Source organism: Ovis canadensis, chromosome X (assembly GCF_042477335.2).
Source record: "Ovis canadensis isolate MfBH-ARS-UI-01 breed Bighorn chromosome X, ARS-UI_OviCan_v2, whole genome shotgun sequence".
NCBI lineage: Eukaryota > Metazoa > Chordata > Mammalia > Artiodactyla > Bovidae > Ovis > Ovis canadensis.
This window is the reverse complement of record NC_091727.1, coordinates 33596501-33618037: the sequence shown is the minus strand read 5'-3', so window position 1 is coordinate 33618037 and position 21537 is coordinate 33596501. Positions and strand designations below refer to the sequence as shown.

General features: G+C 40.0%; 1 protein-coding gene across 7 annotated transcripts in view; it reads left to right on the top strand.

Moving 5' to 3' along the window:
* DMD (dystrophin) overlaps nt 1–21537 on the top strand; it is a 2687035-nt gene that overhangs the window by 707661 nt on the left and 1957837 nt on the right. The gene's annotated exons all lie outside the window — the stretch shown is intronic.

Here is a 21537-nt window from a genome sequence, read left to right as displayed (position 1 = left end):
CTGGACATTATTTATTTTTCAAGAGCATTCTTTATCTTCAGTTGGGAACATCATGACCTAGTTGCCAGCAAGGCTGTTGTGTTTTTGTTTTTGTTTTTAATTTTCTCAATCTCTCCCTTTGGCCAAAGGCAGACAAGTTCAGCCCAAAGAAAATTGACGTGTGGGGTCTAGATCCACACATGTTAGGACATACTGCCCTTGAACAACCAGACTGGTCATTAAGGGAATAATTTTGGTTGATTATGGATGCCCCAGAAGATCGGGAGTGTTTATTCAATGTATTTGGGAGAGGCTGTTTCTGCTTTGTGTCTGCCAGTGTCCTTCCATAGAAGTTACATTTTGGCATGCCCTTGTCCTCCTCCAGTTTTTCAAAACAAATATGGATGACAGGTCTTAGCTTCGGTTTCCTCCATATGCAGATCCCAAGGTGATAACCTGTGTACAGGTAGTTCACTGTGGAGTCATCCCTGTTAGTGCTCAGCTTCCAGCAATTTTGTCCCCATGAGTTTTCTGATGTATATGACAGCCGTGTTTGTGGGACTCAGTCCCTTAAAGATGTCTCATATTGATGCACCAAACACACACCCCACCACCAACAACAACCCTTAGACCTGAATGACTTGAATGATTTTACCTAGGTGCCCCTCATTTCTTAGTCCTTCTATTAGTAATTTCAACATTTTAAGAATAAGTTCCAAAGTTCATACCCTTTTGTTCTATTGTTATGCATATCAAAGATTTATAGGCCTATGAGGAAATGAGTTGCTGTTCCTGACTGCTTTGCAGGATTCCTCTCCTGTATCCCAAGATCTGAGAATGGGGACTGAGCTGGAATTCTGCCTGTCTCTTTAGGGCTACAGAAGCTGAAGAGCCTTTCTGACTTTGCATAAAGACCCTCAGCAAGAGCATGTCTCTATAGACCAAAACCACTCTCAGCCTAGTAATGAGAATCATAGAGAAAGAGAGGAGAGACAAGCTTGGTTTTGCTCCTGTGTCACTGAGTTGGCTGCCTACCTTCTCGGGGAGCTTATCTGGACAGTGTACTTCTATTTTTAGCAATGTAACTCCAGCAAAACTCTGGACAGTAAAGCTTAAGCATTTAGCAGATTAAGAAAGACAAAAGACAGAACAGAAAAGGAACCCAAAGTGTAAATGATTGAAACTGGTAATGTACATCATGGCTGGACTAGTTTTTCTCTTGTTCAAAATTCTATCTGTGAGCAATTTTCTTCCACTTCATACTCTCTCCTTCTATAACCTTTCATTCAAAATGTTGATTTTTCCCTTCTGTTGTAATTAACCATTCTGAGCTAGAAACACATACTCCTAAGTGAAAAACTTTTGAAGAGTTGAGTTAAGCAGAGAGTGGGTTTATCTAATTTCTTGTTAATAGAATTGCCAGAGAAGAATTTCAAAGTCTGAAAAGCTGCCAATGAAATTGTATTTTTCCTCTTTGAAAACTAAACATTTTTAGCCAGATGGAGATTTACATCTCAGTAAGTAGAGTGAAGAAAGTACAACATGGTACATGCATGTTGCCCCAAAATGACACTTGTGTAAATGATTTAATAATCAACAAAATGTCAGTGCAATTTTCTTTTCAAGTTAAAAGGAAGCTTTGGTTATATGAAGACTTCCCTGGTGGCTCAGATGGTAAAGCATCTGCCTACAATGTGGGAGACTTGGGTTTGATCCCTGGGTCGGGAAGATCCTCTGGAGAAGGAAATGGCAACCCACTCCAGTACTCTTGTCTGGAAAATCCCATGGATGGAAGAGCCTGGTAGGCTACAGTCCGTGGGGTCTCAAAGAGTCAGACACGACTGAGCGACTTCACCCTACCTTACCTCACCTTTGGTTTTATGACTCAAGACTTAGCCTTGAGTCTTCAGGAAGTGAAACTGTTAGTCGCTCAGTCATGGTGGACCCTTTGTGACCCCATGGACTGTAAACTGCCAGACTCCTCTGTCCATGGGGAACCAAAATCATCCCAAAGAAAAAGAAATGCAAGAAGGCAATGTAGTTGTCTAAAAAAAAGTGAAAATTAAAGTTGCTCACTAGTGTCCGACTGTTTGCATTACATGGACTATACAGTCCATGGAATTCTCCAGGCAAGAATACTGGAGTAGGTAGCAATTCTCGTCACCAGATCTTCTCAACCCAGGGATTGAACCTGGGTCTCCTGCACTGCAGGCAGATTCTTTACCACCAGATCGTTTGGTTATTAGCTAAATGACCTTGGGTAAAGAATATGTGCCTCCATCTTCCATCAAATGAATCCATTTATAACAAAATTAGTGGAAATTACAATAAGAATCATGAAGAAGATAATAGCAAAGAAGTTTTACCTGAGAAATAAATGTGAACAGGGCTTTGGAGAAGTCTGATATTTCCTCTGGATTTTTCTCATCATGATTTCTATCTGGTCTTCCCTACTGCTCAAGGGACTATGTATCTAATCAGTGTAATTTTTAATCTCTGTAGAAAAAAATACCACTTCTAAGGAGTTAGCAGTGAATAAGACTAGCTAAAACTTGAGTCTTTGATAGATAAACCAGCAATTGGTTCCAAATTTCATCGTATTTATAAATTTAAAATGGAATCTACATGTGGTCAACTGTATGGAATCCAATTTTATTCCTTAATATAAAGCTTTGTCCTTCCTTCCTCAGCTTCTCTCTGGACTTGTCATACTGTTTTTATTATTTGTTATTTAATGTCATTCCAAGCTAAAAGCAATTTAAATGTTTAGTACACATTTTGCTGTTTATCTCTGTATTGTTCAATGCCATTTTAAGTACAAAACTAAGATCGTTTTTCTTGAATGCAGGATCACTGAAGTTACACAACTCATATTTCGTATCTCATTCATGCATATGTATTTTCTTCTTACAAATTGTGGAACTGCTACACAAAACTAACTCAACTCTTTTTATTTTGCTTCTCCTTTTGGCTCACTAATGAGTAAGGAAGGACCAAAAGGAAAGGAAGAGAAAAGAAAAGTTGGGTTGTCCTATCTTTCTCTTTCTTTTCATGTCATCATTTTTAGTGATGGTGGCTGGCTAATATAAGGCAAGAACACAAGTAAGAAAAGATATAATAATTTATATAATTATTTATATATAATTTAATGGTCATTATATTTCTTAGAAATTCATCGCCTTTTTCATCATTCAAATCCAGCTTTGTTTCACATCTGTCATTGACTGTCTACCTCCCTGCTTATTATACTCTTGTGCTAGCTTAGAGTCTCACCAAACTCTTCCACATTGTGGTTCGATGCGGATTTTGTGCTCATGTTGTTTGGTCACTCAGTTGTGTTTGACTTTTAGTGACCCATGGACTGTAGCCCACCAGGCTGCTCTGTCCATGGAATTTCCCAATCAAGAATACTGTAGTGGGTTCCCATTTCCTTCTCCAGGGGATCTTCACAACTCAGGGATGAACCACATTTCCTGCACTAGCAGGTGGATTCTTTACCACTGAGACACCTGGGAAGCCCCTTTTTGCCCATAGGGTATTACTAATATCAAACGTGAATGGAGCAGTAAGCGATGGTGGACTCATATTGCATACCTCACTTCTCATGTCCTTGCTCCATTGCCCCATGTGACTTCACATATAAACACAAGTTCAAAGACAAAATTATTAAAAATTTCAAGATGGTAATGGCAGAGCATTGAATCAAGAGTGGGGCCCTTCTGAATCAGGGCCCTTTGGGACAGTACAGGTCATGTGCCCATCAAGCCATAAAATGTTGAAGTCTCAAAATTTCATGTGAAATGTTATGATCAGTGAAATTAGACAACTTTTTTCAGACCTTCTGAGAACTTCTGCTCTGCCTATAGCCTTCAGAACATCCAAAAACGATAGAAGATTTAGCCCTCACAGTCTTTAGTAGTGAAAAAATGGGCAGAACTTCTGGGAATGGAGCCTCAGATCTTTTTCTCTGCCGAATTTGTTGGCTTTCCAATAAGGACTCCAGGGATGAGCACAGACTGCTTCATACTAATCACATTTCCCCCAAATTTATAGATGTATAAAGGCAGGTGTCAATGTGGCAATGGACAATGGTTCAAGTTTGTGTACTTAGTAACAATAGACACTCTCCCCACCTCACCCCTGCCCCAACATATACACAGGCACACACACATTGAGCCACTTTGTTTAGGTGGCTCAACTGGAAGGTTATTTGGAGAGTACCGGATTTGAGCAAAGGGAGAGAAATAATAATAAAGCAATGGAGATTTGTCCAACACCAGTTATTTGTGATTATAAATGTATACAGTCATTTTATATTGTGGAAAACATAGAATCACCTATAATCCAACTCGTGTTTATGCTGGGCACATGGCAGCATGCTCTTTAATAGCTATTTGCTTTTTTAGGAGTATTTTTAAAGTTGCCAATATTGTCAGGTTTCGCCAGAGGTTACATCTTCTCTTAATTGTGGTAGACTTCTTAAGCAATCATTTCAATTTATTTCTAATATTTTTTTCTCTAAGTATCAAAAATTAAACATTTTAGGAAATGTATTTGATCTATGGAGTGCTCAGAAGCCTTATTCTACTTATGTAAGGATCTTCTAGTTTTACATTTAATAGACTGGATTGATGGATAAAGACAAAAAAACATGTTATGCCTACCCACTTTTGAAATAGCCAAATATAGTTCAAAATTTAAAAAAAAAAAAGCCTTAATGATTTTTTTAAAACTCTCAGGTAATCAACTGATTTTACAGTAACTGGTGTTGGTGTTAACTAAAACCTGTTACATTCCTAATGATGCTCAATGAGCCATGAGAAATGAATAGGTGGATACAGTCCAGTTGCTGGAAAATAGTTGTTTGTTACTGACTTGTCTGAGAGGAAGTGAACTCTTTCATTTATCAGGGACAGAGTATAAAGTGTTCCTCACTGAAGCATTTCTAAAAGCTCTAAGCTCCTTTGAATACTGATAGGACTTTAAAATTAAAGGTAAAATATGCAAGTAATCTGAATTATCACAGGTTATTTTATGAACTTCTGGTATTTTTTATTCCTTTTGTAAGTATGATTTTCCCAAACCCCCAACCCAATAAATTCTATAATCCTTATTATATATGAAGTTATCAACAAGATAATATAGTTTCCTTTTGTTAAAAAAAAGTGATTCTCTTTACTCTAATTTTCTCAGAATTCATATGGATTTCATAGGAGTAGGCCTTAAAGTAAAGCACAGAATCAGTAGTTCTCAAATGTGGCTACCCATTGGAACTCATACACTAATGATGCCTGGGTCCTGTCTCGAGAGAGTCTGACTTAAGTGGTCTGTGGTCCCAATATCCACATTTTAAAAGCTCCCCAGTTGATTTTAATATGCACCCAAGACTGAAAACTACAGTAAAATGAAGTAAATTCTGGAGTCACAGAAAAGCAATTCCATTACTTTCCCCAGAGTCTTTGAAGAATCATCAAAACCCCACTCAGAATACCAATAGTGATAGAGGTGATAGATAGTGATTTTCCCACAAGATACTAATTTAATATTGCTTACTCAATGTTCAGTTGAGTGGGCTTCCAACAGTCCAATGTGGACTTCCCTCATAGCTCAGTTGGTAAATCATTTGCCTGCAATGCAGGAGACCTGGGTTCGATTCCTGGGTCAGGAAGATCCTTGGAGAAGTGTTAGGTAGTTAGAATAGGAAAAAGGAGTCCAAAATGGTGGTGGCTAAAAGACAAAGAAGGAAAAAGCCTGTGAAAATAGAACAAAGGAAGGTCCAAGGACCAGAGTGAGAACTCAGGTAAAACAAACAGCACTCCTGGCTAGCCCAATTTACATAGGGCAGGCAACAATAGATGTCGGGGGAATGTGTTAATTTCCTCGGTTCTGTCTCATCGCAACAAAAATTTGAAGCGACGGATGGGCCAACGTTACAGCCCTGGGCTGGACAAGTATTACAGCTCTTGGACGACCAGTGTTACAGCTCTGAGTTATAGCTCAGTTTTATTTAGAAAGTAAAGGAAAATACATCTTCTAGGCATGAGGGAATGCTGACCCAAAACACGCGAAGAGAATAGAGGCCCCGGCCCAATTTTGGCTCCTCTTTTTATATGTTTTATCTCCTCCCCCTGGGCCTGCCCTGTGTAAATTTTGCTAGCCAGGAGTGCTGTTTGTTTTACCTGAGGTCCTCACTCCGGTCCTCAGACCTTCCTTTCTTCTATTTTCCCAGGCTTTTCCCTTCTTTGTCTTTTAGCCCCTGCCAAATTGGATTCCTTTTTCCTATTCTAACTACCTAACAGAAGGAAATGAAAACTCATTCCAGTATTCGTGCCTGGAGAATCTCATGGACAGAGGAGCCTGACAGGCTATAGTCCACAGATCACAAGAGTCAGACACAACTTAGTGACTAAACCACCACCACCACCACCACTCAACATATACTCTTAACAGCCATAATAAAAAGTGTTCAGATATGGTTTGTGTAAAGTATGTCTGTACAACATTAGTGTGACTGATTTCCTTTATATATCCCTTCAGTTGCTCAACTGTGAACATTTTTAAAGGGAGAATCATTTGGGGAGGGGGTCAGAGTCTTCTTTATATCCCATTTAACTTTCTTTCTTCTGATTGGTTGGTGATATAACAGGACAGTGCTCAGGGATTTGTGCTAAGCCTTAGTTACAATGGAAGACCATCCCCATGGAAAAGAAATGCAAAAAAGCAAAATGGCTGTCTGGGGAGGCCTTACAAATAGCGGTGAAAAGAAGAGAAGTGGAAAGCAAAGGAGAAAAGGAAAGATATAAGCATCTGAATGCAGAGTTCCAAAGAATAGCAAGGAGAGATAACAAAGCCTTCCTCAGCGATCAATGCAAAGAAACAGAGGAAAACAACAGAATGGGAAAGACTAGAGATCTCTTAAACAAAATTAGAGACACCAAGGGAACATTTCATGCAAAGATGGGCTCGATAAAGGACAGAAATGGTAAAGACCTAACAGAAGCAGAAGATATTAAGAAGACGTGGCAAGCATACACAGAAGAACTGTACAAAAAAGATATTCATGACCCAGATAATCACGATGGTGTGATCACTCACCTCGAGCCAGACATCCTGGAAGGTGAAGTAAAGTGGGCCTTAGGAAGCACCAGGAAGAACAAAGCTAGTGGAGGTGATAGAATTCCAGTTGAGCTATTTCAAATCCTGAAAGATGATGCTGTGAAAGTGGTGCACTCAATATTCCAGCAAATTTGGAAAACTCAGCAGTGGCCACAGGACTGGAAAAGGTCAGTTTTCATTCCAATCCCAAAGAAAGGCAATGCCAAAGAATGCTCAAACTACCACACAATTGCACTCATCTCACATGCTAGTAAAGTAATGCTCAAAATTCTCCAAGCCAGGCTTCAGCAATACGTGAACCGTGACCTTCCTGATGTTCAAGCTGGTTTTAGAAAAGGCAGAGAAACCAGAGATCAAATTGCCAACATCCACTGGATCATCGAAAAAGCAAGAGAGTTCCAGAAAAACATCTATTTCTGCTTTATTGACTATGCCAAAGCCTTTGACTGTGTGGATCACAATAAACTGTGGAAAATTCTGAAAGAGATGGGAATACCAGACCACCTGACCTGTTTCTTGAGAAACCTGTATGCAGGTCAGGAAGCAACAGTTAGAACTGGACATGGAACAACAGACTGGTTCCAAATAGGAAAAGGAGTACGTCAAGGCTGTATATTGTCACCCTGCTTATTTAACTTATATGCAGAGTTTATCATGAGAAACGCTGGGCTGGAAGAAGCACAAGCTGGAATCAAGATTGCCAGGAGAAATATCAGTAACCCTAGATATGCAGATGACACTACCCTTATGGCAGGAAGTGAAGAGGAACTAAAGCTCCTCTTGATGAAAGTGAAAGAGGAGAGTGAAAAAGTTGGCTTAAAGCTCAACATTCAGAAAACGAAGATCATGACATCTGGTCCCATCACTTCATGGGAAATAGATGGGGAAACAGTGGAAACAGTGTCAGACTTTATTTTTTGGGGCTCCAAAATCACTGCAGATGGTGATTGCAGCCATGAAGTTAAAAGATGCTTACTCCTTGGAAGACAAGATATGACCAACCTAGATAGCATATTCAAAAGCAGAGACATTACTTTGCCAACAAACGTCCGTCTAGTCAAGGCTTTGGTTTTTCCTGTGGTCATGTATGGATGTGAGAGTTGGACTGTGAAGAAAGCTGAGTGCCGAAGAATTGATGCTTTTGAACTGTGGTGTTGGAGAAGACTCTTGAGAGTCCCTTGGACTGCAAGGAGATCCAACCAGTCCATCCTAAAGGAGACCAGTCCTGGGTGTTCATTGGAAGGACTGATGCTGAGGCTGAAACTCCAGTACTTTGGCCACCTCATGCAAAGAGTTGACTCATTGGAAAAGACTGATGCTGGGAGGGACTGGGGGCAGTAGGAGAAGGGGATGACGGAGGATGAGATGTCTGGATGGCATCACCGACTCGATGGACATGAGTTTGAGTGAACTCTCGGAGTTGGTGATGGACAGGAAGGCCTGGCGTGCTGCAATTCATGAGGTCGCAAAGAGTCAGACACCACTGAGTGACTGAACTGAACTGAACTTAGTTACCATCCTCACCTTGGTGAAGGCCTTAGAACTCAAAGATATTGTTATGTCATTTCCTTGAGAAGGAACCAGGATCCTGCTTCAATCTCTTTAATTTCTTGATTGATCTTCCTTCATCTCTGCTTCCTTCCATTACCTGATAAGCAACTGTTTGAATCTGCCCTTTGGCACTCAGGGAAGTTCAAGGAGGCTGAACAAAGGCTATTTCCTACAAACACAAAATGGGGACATAAGGAGGATTCGTCCTTGGAAAGGTCCCACAGGGTTCTGCTTGGTTTCATAGGCATGCATATGTAGGGGAGGAAAAATAATTCTCTTTTTACCCTCCTAGGTTTTTGGCTGAGACAAAAGAGACAGAGTACCAGGAATAAAAACCAGAAGGAATAACCAGGATAATAGATAACAAGCATACCTCTGGAATATATGGGAAAGACCCAGGGAAACATTGAGTAACTCCCTGAAGTGGTCCAAATCCCCACCTTAAATACCATCTACACTCAAAGACAAAAGGGGTTGAGGAAGGGCAACCAGTTATCAGGAAAAGCACAGAGAACAAAGATAAGGCTGTTCTGCAGATTTAAGTCCCTGTTCTGCTTTGATAAGAGTATCTAGAGATTTAGTCATTCTTTTCCTGGTGCAGAAAGGGAAACAGCCTTACAAGTGGAGATTTCTCTCATATATGTAAATGTCCCTTCCAAAAGGGTGACTCTTGTCTTCTCTGTTTCAGAGAGTCTCCTATATCTGTAGCCTCTCAAAAATAATCAGCTGGAAGTAATCTTTACGTCAAAGGAGCATATTTGGGGGGGGTCATACTTTGCTCCCCTTCACATATATATATGCAATAAATCTGAAAAACCAATAAAAACAAACAAGGAGAAAATAAAAGTAGTTAACCCTGGACCGGAGAAGAGTATAACACAGGCAAGGGGTAGTGGAGGTGCACAGTTTTAGGTTCAGGTGTGAGTTATCGTTGATATTTCAGTTCTTGAGATGAACATGTGTTTATTATTATTATGCTTTGTAATTTAGGATGAAAAATTAATCAATTGATCTAAGAAAGAAATGAAAACATTTATTTGAGTCAAATTTGAGGATTATCATCTAGGAAGAGCATCTCAGAAAGCACTGAGAACTGTCTACCTGCTAGAAGTCAAGGCACCGTTATATAAGCTTTTTGACAGAGGGCTGTACATGAAATTGACAGTCGTATATAATCCAAATAAAGCGTGGTCATGGTCAGTCATGTGATCCCTTCCAAGATCAAGAAGGAATGTTATCTTTTAAGGATTGTCTTGTTGATATTGGGAGAATGCTGCTCTAAATGGTTGAGCAGGTATTCCTGCCAATGGGGGAGGTTTGGTGGACTCATTATGCAAATACACAATGCACAGTGCAGGAAGAGAGGCAAATTTTTTGTGTTTAATTTTCTTGTCTTGCTATAAAATATGAATTTTATTTCGCATAGCTATACATTGCCTCAATGTATATTTTATGCATCAAATATTTTACAGGAAGGAAGAGAATGAAAATTTGAAAAACATAGAGACAACCACAGGATCTGAGGCTTTCTTGACATCTTGACTGTATCTTGAAACCCAGTGTTTACTGCTTTGTTTCTAAAAGATGCATCTATCGAAATTATATTTATAATGTACTTCACCTTCGTTTGGTTAAAATTCTCAACCCAATATTTTGATGTCCATTGAGTCACTGTTATACTTTGTAATCTCCTTAACTCTGTAGGCATCAGATCACACTTGTTGAGGGGAAGTCTGTTTCCTTATTTATCACAGGCTTTGTGTGTGTGTGCTCAGTCATATCCGATTCTTTGCAACCTCAAGGATTGTGGCCTACCAGGCTCCTATGTCCATGGGATTGTCCAGGCAAGAATACTAGAGTGGGTTGACATTTCCTCCTCCAGGGGATCTTCCAGACTCTGGGATCAAACCTACATCTCTTGTCTCCTGCTTTAGCAGGCAGATTCTTCACCAACTGTGCCACCTGGGAATCCCTTTAGATAGCAACAGAATTGGTCACAACCTTCCACTGAAGTAGAAACATCAGGAAGGAAGCTGAGTAACAGAGCAGTCAAGTAGGTTTTGCAAGACTACACTCCATGCTGCTGGGACAGAGCCCAGAATCCTGACTCATTACCCCGTGTTTTGGTGGTGTGTCCGCGCTGCAGTTCTCCTCCCTAAATTGACGTGTCTCAGTCTCCTTAGGACCAAGGGGGTATTTATCCTGTAATGGGTTTTCCGGCAACGTGTCTCATTTTCAAGGCTTCAGGCGTCAAGCTAACACTCTCATCACTGCCTCTCTGATGGTTCCCCATTCAATAGCAGTCATTTAATCTCAGGACACTTTTCCTCACAGTCAACAGTTTTCCTTTGTGTAATTAAGTCTCATTTTTTCTGGATAGATCCATTTGCGCCAGAGCTCTTTGCTGCCTTGAAGCTTGCACCATTCAGTTATTTTTAGTGTTATCTCTTTCCTTTCATTAGCACAGAGCTAAACGGCACATATTTTATTCTTTCAGCTTTCCCCAGATTAAGATCTTTGAGCTCCTTAGTCATTCATTTGAGCTGTTGCATTGAATTTCCTCCAGTTCATTTAAATCCTTGAGTTCAGTTTATTATGCCCAGAATAAATGAAGCACCATGTTCTCACATCTCTTTACCAACCCCAACCGGTGGTAGGTGTAAGTCTTGGCGTACCTCTGTGACTTGGCCTGTTTGCTCCCTTTAGTGGACAGACTCTGAGCCAAAATGTAAATTCAGTAAAGCTTTTCATAATGTTTCCAGTCTGTAGTTCTGGCTCTCTTGCCTCAGGGCAGTATCTCTTTTACAGCGTTTAATTTTTCAGTGCCTTTATGTTTTCATTTGTTTTTTAAATATACATTTGTATCAGAATTGGAAAAGATCTATGGACAGTCTTTTCATTGTTGTTGTTAAAACGCATTTTCATTTTTCAATATGTTATCTCTCATGAAATGGGAGGCATAGGTATTGCCTCTCAAAGGGATTTTAGCTATCTAAGTTAGAATAAAGTGAGTTTTCTGTACCCTGGAGATGGTTATACAGTACTCAGGAGACTGCATCAGAAGGGATTATAGCTGTTCTTTATCCCTGGAATCAGCCTGATTCTCTAGATGGAAGAACAGAGGGTGTGAATCCTCCGCTCCAGCTGGTGGAGATCACTTTGCCGAGAAGATTTGCATGTAAATTTGCATTCTCTCTGGAATCACTGATTTCTTTCAGCTTTTCCTGAAATTGGGAGCCAGAGACATCTTTTGACCACCAGACCCAATAGCATAGAGTGTTCTTGGCCTTTTACTTCCATCATTCAAATAACACTGTAGGGCGGGTCATTCCCCAGACCTCATTGCCCTTCTCTCCTAGGAATACCAATGTATATTTGTGTTTCTTTCGTGGTATACCCACAACTCTTCTCTCTGTGCCCCATGAGATATATTCAAATATTGTCCCTAATGTTTGTACCTATATTCCAAATGCCTTGGAGGCCTGATAGAAACAGGGTTGCTCTTCTTCCTACTGCATTTTTAACCTCATAGACTGGAAGTATATTGATGAATTGTATGTAAGGTTGGCACTGTCCCTAAAATGGAAATCAACTCACTCTATTAGAAAAGGTCAGGAAACTATACAGCGTGATGCACATCATCTCGACTTTTCTACCACATACTTATTATTTATTGTACAAGTGTTCAAATATCCTAAACACATACACTTTTGCAGAAGAACAGCATTGGTGTTAAATAAATCACTGAATAATAGGCATGAATTTTGTTTTTAATCACAACTTGTCAAATCAAATTTCTTATTCCAGTATAATGTCATTCAAACATTATATTGTAGCTGTATTAACAAGGAAACTTTGATCTATTAGGCAAGGTAGAAAATAGCCTTGATATAGTAAACTGATTGTTAATATGTCAATTTACATGCATGCACAGAAATTTGCTTATTATTTTTACTTATATTAGCAGATAGTTGGTCCTTAGCATAATGTGTGTGTGTGTGTAAAATATATGTCAGTAATAATTAAGATAAAACACACTGTATCAATCATGGCTTGCTAATTGAATCCAGCAATACAAATGAATGAAGAATATTTACAAATTGAAATATATTTAAGAGAATCAAGGGCTTCCCTGATAGCTCAGTTGGTAAAGAATCAACCTGCAATGCTGGAGACCGAGGTTCAATTCCTGGGTCAGAAAGATCTGCTGGAGAAGGGCATTTTTTTTTTCTGAAAAACTGGAAGGTCTAGAAACTCTAGGTGTTCATTTTAGCTTGGTAACATTTGACTGGTCCTTAATTGAGGCTTCTTCTTTTTAGATGGGGATTCCCTGGTGGCTCAGATGGTAAAGCATCTGTGCGCAATGTGGGAAGACTCGGGTTCGATCCCCGGGTCGGGAAGATCCCCTGGAGAAGGAAATGGCAGCCCACTCCAGTACTCTTGCCTAGAAAATTCCATGGATGGAGGAGCCTGGTGGGCTACAGTCCATGGGGTCACAAAGAGTCAGACACAACTGAGCAACATAAGCCAAGCCTTTTAAATGAGTGAACACAGTCTAATTTATCACACCTACCATTGGATCCATTTCCCTTACATACTTTATCTTCCTGAATATTACAGGTATTTAACTTTCAAACCTGAATATGAAATAAAGCTTCATGATGCAATATCAGTTGATAGAAATAAACTCAAAATACCAATATAAACAAGAATAATTTCTCAATTGGCTAATTGTTCTGTGTTATAATCAGTTAGCTGACATTTGGTTTGCACTTATGTACATTTTCTATACATTCATTATCATCTGGTAATATGCCCCTTTGTACAGTTAACTTTAAATCACTTTTTATGTTAGCATGTGAGTATGTGTATGCCTATTTGAACATACACACATACACATATACTTACACACTTGCACTTTTGTTTATTTCTCTCAATGACCTAAACAGTAAACCTGTGCATGCATGCTCTGTCTCTTCAGTTCAATTCAGGTCAGTTCAGTCGCTCATTCGTGTCCGACTCTTTGCGACCCCATGAATCCCAGCACGTCAGGCCTCCCTGTCCATCACCAACTCCCGGAGTTCACTCAGACTCGCGTCTGTCTCTTCAGTCATGTCCAACTCTTTGTGACCCCATGGACTGTAGCCCTCCAGGCTCCTCTGTCCATAGGATTCTCCAGGCAAGAATACTGGAGTGGGTTGCCATGTACTTCTCCAGGGGACCTTCCTGACTCAGGAATCGAATCCATGTTGAACCCAATCAAACCCCTGAATTGGCAGGCAGGTTCTTTACCACTAGTGCCACCTGGGAAGCCCAAACAGTAAAGGTACTTTTAGTCTATTGATTTATACCTCAGCCTAAACTTGAGCAAAAGATTCAGCAGATCAGAATAGTATAGCTACTATATGTTTCATTTTATTTTCAATAAATATGCATTATCCGTATAGCCTACATGTGATCTAAGCATACATTACCTATACAATGCACTATCAGTTCAGTTCAGTTCAGTCGCTCAGTCGTATCTGACGCTTTGCGACCCCATGAATCGCAGCACACCAGGCCTCCCTGTCCATCACCAACTCCCGGAGTTCACTCAGACTCGCATTCATTGAGTCAGTGATGCCATCCAGCCATCTCATCCTCTATCGTCCCCTTCTCCTCCTGCCCCCAATCCCTCCCAGCATCAAAGTCTTTTCCAATGAGTCAACTCTTCGCATGAGGTGGCCAGAGTACTGGAGTTTCAGCTTTAGCATCATTCCTTCCAAAGAAATCCCAGGGCTGATCTTCAGAATGGACTGGTTGGATCTCCTTGCAGTCCAAGGGACTCTCAAGAGTCTTCTCCAACACCACAGTTTAAAAGCATCAATTCTTCGGCACTCAGCCTTCTTCACAGTCCAACTCTCACATCCATACATGACCACTGGAAAAACCATAGCCTTGACTAGACAGACACTAATCGAATATAAGCATGTATTCCCTCCATAGCAACCAGAGAGCACAGTTTCTCTGTTGGGCCACATGACTGTAGGGGAAGAATTTTTCCTTCTACGTTCTTGGCTGAAACACCCCTGTAATAAAAACAGTTTAACAGGAGGGGGGAAAATGGGTTTAATAACACACGGGTGTGTGTGTGTGTGTCTTTAGTCACTCAGTCATGTCCAACTCTTTGAGACCCCATGGACAGTATAGACTACCAGGCTCCTCTATCCATGGGATTCCGCAGGCAAGATTACTGGAGTGGTTAGACATTCCCTTCTCTAGGGGATCTTCCTGACCCAGGGATCAAACCCGGGTCTCCTGCATTGCAGGTGGATTCCTTACCAACTGAGCCACCAGGGAAGCTTAATAATATATATACTTCCTGTACACAGGGAGAGACCCAGAAAAATTTAAGAACTCCCTGAAATGGCCCAAGGTACCACCTTAAATACCTAAGTAAAAAGAAAAGATTTTGTATTCAGAGCATGAGGCAATGGAGAGTCAGTTATAGAAGGTTATTAAGAAAAACACAGTAAACAAGGGTACAGTTGTTATGTAGATTTAAGTCCTTGCTGTCACCATTACTAAGACTTTCTGGGGATTTGATCATCCCCCTCTTCTTGCAGATGTTTCTTATTTTAAAACTGTAACTTCTATTCAGTTTTCCAAGCTCTTTGTGTGGCTCTTGTTTCTTAAAAGTAATCAGTTCAAAATAATCCTTGTGCCAAAGAGGCATATTTCAGGGTGACATTCTTAAGTCAGTCCCTTCAACTGGCTGTGGCAATTTGAGATTTTTTTTTTTTAATTTTAGTTTTTTATTTTTTAAATTTTAAAATCTTTAATTCTTACATGCATTCCCAAACATGAACCCCCCTCCCACCTCCCTCCCCATAACAACTTTCTGGGTCATCCCCATGCACCAGCCCCAAGCATGCTGCATCCTGCGTCAGACATAGACTGGCGATTCAATTCACATGATAGTATACATGTTAGAATGTCATTCTCCCAAATCATCCCACCCTCTCCCTCTCCCTCTGAGTCCAAAAGTCCGTTATACACATCTGTGTCTCTTTCCCTGTCTTGCATACAGGGTCGTCATTGCCATCTTCCTAAATTCCATATATATGTGTTAGTATACTGTATTGGTGTTTTTCTTTCTGGCTTACTTCACTCTGTATAATTGGCTCCAGTTTCATCCATCTCATCAGAACTGATTCAAATGAATTCTTTTTAACGGCTGAGTAATACTCCATTGTGTATATGTACCACAGCTTTCTTATCCATTCATCTGCTGATGGACATCTAGGTTGTTTCCATGTCCTGGCTATTATAAACAGTGCTGCAATGAACATTGGGGTACATGTGTCTCTTTCAATTCTGGTTTCCTCGGTGTGTATGCCCAGCAGTGGGATTGCTGGGTCATAAGGTAGTTCTATTTGCAATTTTTTAAGGAATCTCCACACCGTTCTCCATAGTGGCTGTACTAGTTTGCATTCCCACCAACAGTGTAGGAGGGTTCCCTTTTCTCCACACCCTCTCCAGCATTTATTGCTTGCAGATTTTTGGATCGCAGCCATTCTGACTGGTGTGAAGTGGTACCTCATTGTGGTTTTGATTTGCATTTCTCTAATAATGAGTGATGTTGAGCATCTTTTCATGTGTTTGTTAGCCATCCGTATGTCTTCTTTGGAGAAATGTCTATTCAGTTCTTTGGCCCATTTTTTGATTGGGCCGTTTATTTTTCTGGAATTGAGCTGCATAAGTTGCTTGTATATTTTTGAGATTAGTTGTTTGTCAGTTGCTTCATTTGCTATCCATTTCAGATAATTAGTAAAACTGAATAACAATGCAGTTCCCTTTGAAACTCAGGTTTTCACAGTTCATTGAATACACTTATACTAATCATGTATTATATGTGTAGGATTGGGTTACTTGTGTGTGCACACAGGTGTGCTAAGTTGCTTCAGTTGTGTCCAACTCTGTGTGACCCTATGGATTGTAGCCTACAAGGCTCATCTGTCCATGGGATTCTCCAGGCAAGAACACTGGAGTGGGTTGTCGTGCCATTCTACAAGGGATCTTCTTGACCCAGGAATTGAACCTGCATCTTTTATGTCTCCTGCATTGGCAGGCAGGTTCTTTTGTAGAGGACAGAAAAATGGAGAAAAAAATAAAGCCCTTCATGAGTTCACAATCTAGTACAGTATGTAGTAATTAGTATAATATAGCAGACTGCTTATTCACTAGTAAAGATTTTTCTTAAATGGTATAGAAATACAAAAGGAAGTGAATGATTTTGTTTACGGGAAAGGGTATATTTGAAATGCATCTCAAAGAATGTAAAGATTTGCAGGATGGAAAATTTGGGACTATGGAGGAGTAAGGGTTGCATTCCAGGAGAGAGGACCAGTAATACAGAAGCTTAGAGGAATACTATCTCCTTGTGTCTTGGAAGAACAGTGAGTACTTGTATGTTTCTCTAATGTTCTATGCTGAAAATGGGACTAGGAAAGCAGTCAGTGATAAGTTGGTGAAGACATTTACATCATCTTAAGCAGCTGGGAAATATTTTCTACAAAATTTGGTTGTAGAAAGTAATAAAAAGCTCCTTTTAACCTACATACTTGGTGTAAGTTCCTACTTCTCTAAGTAGAGTAGTGGACATCATAATAATAGACTATCATGCATTTCTAGAACACATGGTGATTTTCCAATTACTTTCAAGTATGCGATGGACCTTGATACCATCTGTAACCCCATGAGTTGGTTGAATCTGGTATGATATTATCAGTTTGCAGTAGGAGAAACAGGAGAAGTCAGAGGAACAGTGAAAGAAAGCCGCTGGACTTGTGCTTTATCTGCTGTGTCACCCTCCATATTCTTCATCAAATCAAAGGATGTTGAGCTGAAGGAGAGCTCAGTAGCACTCAGCTGCGCTACGCTGCACACCAGCTATACACCCAGGCAATCAATAGCATTTGGACACAGCTGATATCATTTGATGGAGCTCTAATTGAATTTTTTCCCCTTCTTAATATCATTACACCTACAGAACATCTCCAGTTAAGTGTCCCCCCATCAGTCTCAAAATTAAATATCCCAAATAGAACTCATTATCTACTCCCACATAAACTGGCTCCTCATGACTGTTACCCCTTTCTATTATAGGCACCACTGCTTAGAGGCTCCTAAATCTCAAATCCCTGGAGTGTTTCTTCTTTTTATTTTCTCTTTTTTCCCTTCTTATTCTTTTTATTTTTTTTGGTCCTTTTCCATCCCTAAATCCAGTCACTGAATGTTCTTGACTATTCTCTGAAATCATTACTATGCATAACTTCCTTTACTTTATAGGTAAATGTTTTGAAATACATTTAAACAGGAATTAGTGAACAAAAGAATGAATACAGGGATAAAAAAATGAATATTCATTGTTCTCATTCCCTTTATCCGTAGTACGAAAATGTAAATTTTATTATGTGCTTTGAGCATAAACTGCTGCTCCCCACACCACATAAATTAATCCTGTGTTGGGGGCTTCTCCCTACAAGCACATTCTTTCAAAGTCTCAACTTATATTAAAATGCTCTCATATTCAAAGCTACTCTGAATTCCTTTATTTTGAATAATACTCTATAGAAGACACATCACTGAATGTTTTAAATCCACAAGGTGAAATTGATTTAAAAAATGAAAACAAATATCAAATAAGTATGAAGTTGTTCCTAGCAAATGACTCCATCATTTTACTTGCTAGGTGTCATTTTTTATATTGAAGTATAGCTGGTTTGCAGTGGTGTGTTAGTTTCTGGTGTACAACCATGTGATTCATATATATGTACAACTGTGTATATGTGTATGTGTGTGTGCTTGTTAAGTTGCTTCAGTCATGTCCGACTCTTTGCGACCCCATGGACTGTAGCCCACCAGGCTCCTCTGTCCATGAGATTACTGAATCTCATGGCAAGAATACTGGCAAGAGTACTGGAGTGGGCTGCCATGTCCTTCTTCAGGGAATATGTGTGTATGTGTGTACACATATGTTGGACTTCCCAGGTGGCTCAGACAGTAAAAGCATCTGCCTACAATGTGGGAGACCTGGGTTTGATCCCTGGGTTGAACTGGAAGATCCCCTGGAGAAGGAAATGGCAACCCACTCCGGTACTTTTGCCTGGAAAACCCTGTGGACGGAGAAGCTTGGTAGGCTACAGTCCGTGGGAAAGGTCACAAAGAATCGGACATGACTGAGTAACTTCACTTTCACTTTCATACACATACATAGAAACACACACACACATACATGCATATACATATATATATTCATTTTCAGATTATTTTCCTACATGTCATTGTTAATGAGAATTTTAAAGATCTTACATACATATACACTGACATATACTGAGGAGTACTGTATACCTAAATATACACCTGAAAGACAAGTAGGGAGACCGAAAAAAGCACATTTCTTACCAGCAAGAAAATGAATGTCGTGTGAGATAAAATTTTCATGGTGAATAATACAAATATTCAAGAAGTACTGTAGATCTTAAATTCTATAGCTATAAGTGAAAATAATGTATTCTAAAAAAAAACGAAAAAAGAACACTGCTTAATGACACACAAAAATGGTTCTCAGGATAAAGAAAATAATTACCTCAAAGCTACCTGCAAAGAGACTGAATAAAACTGTTTAATGAAACATGAGTATGAAGAAAAAAAAAAAACCAACATTTCTAATATTATATCTAACATGTATTTTGTTATTATATATACTTATTAAGGTTTAATTTCTTATGTTATAAAAATTTATTTGGTTATTTCATCTATCCTTGTTGGCCTAAAACCTTTTTTGAGGGGTGAGGAACCTATTTTCTCTTTGGAAAATGCACATTACTTAATGCATAGTAAAAACTGAAGTCAGTTGTAGCAGGCTGAGTCGGCAGCTTGGATGAGGTTTCCAACAGTAAGTAATATACTGACACCAGTTGGGTGCCCTACAATTCAACTCAGTTCTGACACTCTCTGCCCAGAGACAGGTGATTGCATCAGGTTGCACAGGTTGAGGGCTCAGTCCCACAATTCTGCCCTCTTCGGCTCGCACTTCAAAAGTCAATCGTAAGTCCAGGTTGTTACCTGGATTTCTGACCAGTTCAGTTCAGTTCAGTCACTCAGTCATGTCAAACACTTTGCGACCCCATGAACCGCAGCACACCAGGCCTCCCTGTCCATCACCAACTTCTGGAGTCCACTCAAACCCATGTCCATTGAGTCGGTGATGCCACCCAACCATCTCATCCTCTGTCATCCCCTTCTCCTCCTGCCCTCAATCTTTCCCAACATCAGGGTCTTTTCAAATGAGTCAGCTCTTCACATCAGATGGCCAAAGTATTGGAGTTTCAGCTTCAACATCAGTCCTTCCAATGAACACCCAGGACTGACTCCTTTAGGATGGACTGGATCTCCTTGCAGTCCAAGGGACTCTCAAGAGTCTTCTCCAACACCACACTTCCAAAGCATCAGTTCTTCAGTGCTCAGCTTTCTGTATAGTCCTACTCTCATATACATACATGACCACTGGAAAAACCATAGCTTTGACTAGATGGACCTTGTTGGCAAAGTAATATCTCTGCTCTTTAATATGCTGTCTAGGTTGATCATAAGTTTCTTTCCAAAGAGTAAGCGTCTTTTAATTTCATGGCTGCAGTCACCATCTGCAGTGATTTTAGAGCCCCCCAAAATAAAGTCTGACACTGTTTCCCCATCTATTTGCCATGGAGTGATGGGACCGCATGCCATGATCTTAGTTTTCTGAATGTTGAGCTTTAAGCCAACTGTTTCACTCTCCTCTTTCACTTTCATCAAGAGGCTCTTTAATTCTTCACTTTCTGCCGTAAGGATGGTGTCATCTGCATATCTGAGGTTATTGATATTTCTCCAGGCAATCTTGATTCCAGCTTGTGCTTCTTCCAGCCCAGCGTTTCTCATGATGTACTCTGCATATAAGCTAAATAAGCAGGGTGACAATATACAGCCTTGATGTACTCCTTTTCTTATTTGGAACCAGTCAGTTGTTCCATGTCCAGTTCTAACTGCTGCTTCCTGACCTGCATACAGGTTTCTCAAGAGGCAGGTCAGGTGGTCTGGTATTCCCATCTCTTTCAGAATTTTCCACAGTTTATTATGATCCACACAGTCAAAGGCTTTGGCATAGTCAATAAAGCAGAAATAGATGTTTTTCTGGAACTCTCTTGCTTTTTCGATGATCCAGTGGATGTTGGCATTTGATCTCTGGTTTCTCTGCTTTTTTTAAAACCAGCTTGAACATCTAGAAGTTCATGGTTCACATATTGCTGAAGCCTGGCTTGGAGAATTTTGAGCATTACTTTACTAGCATGTGAGATGAGTGCAATTGTGTGGTAGTTTGAGCATTCTTTGGCATTGCCTTTCTTTGGAATTGGAATGAAAACTGACCTTTTCCAGTCCTGTGGCCACTGCTGAGTTTTCCAAATTTGCTGACATATTGATTTCTGACCAACAGGCTATAAATCAGAAGTTTCAAGGAACCCTGATTTGGGTTCAATTAATTTGCTAGAGCATCTTACAGGTCTCAAGGAAACATTTTGTTTACTAGATCACACATCACAGGAACATAATACCAGAATAGCCAGATGGAAGAGCTGAATAGGGTAAGATATTTGGGAAGGGCCTGAAGTTTCCATACTCTCCAGCCATTCTCTTTACCCAAATCTCCACGTGTTCACCAACTGGAAGCTCTTAGGACCCTGTCTTTTGGTTTTTTTATGGAGGGTTCACTACATAGACGTGATTAAATCATTGGCCATTGTCAATGGAATTCAATCTCCCAGCTTTCTCTCTTTCCTGGAGGCCTTGCCAAGTGAAAGTCACTCAGTCCTG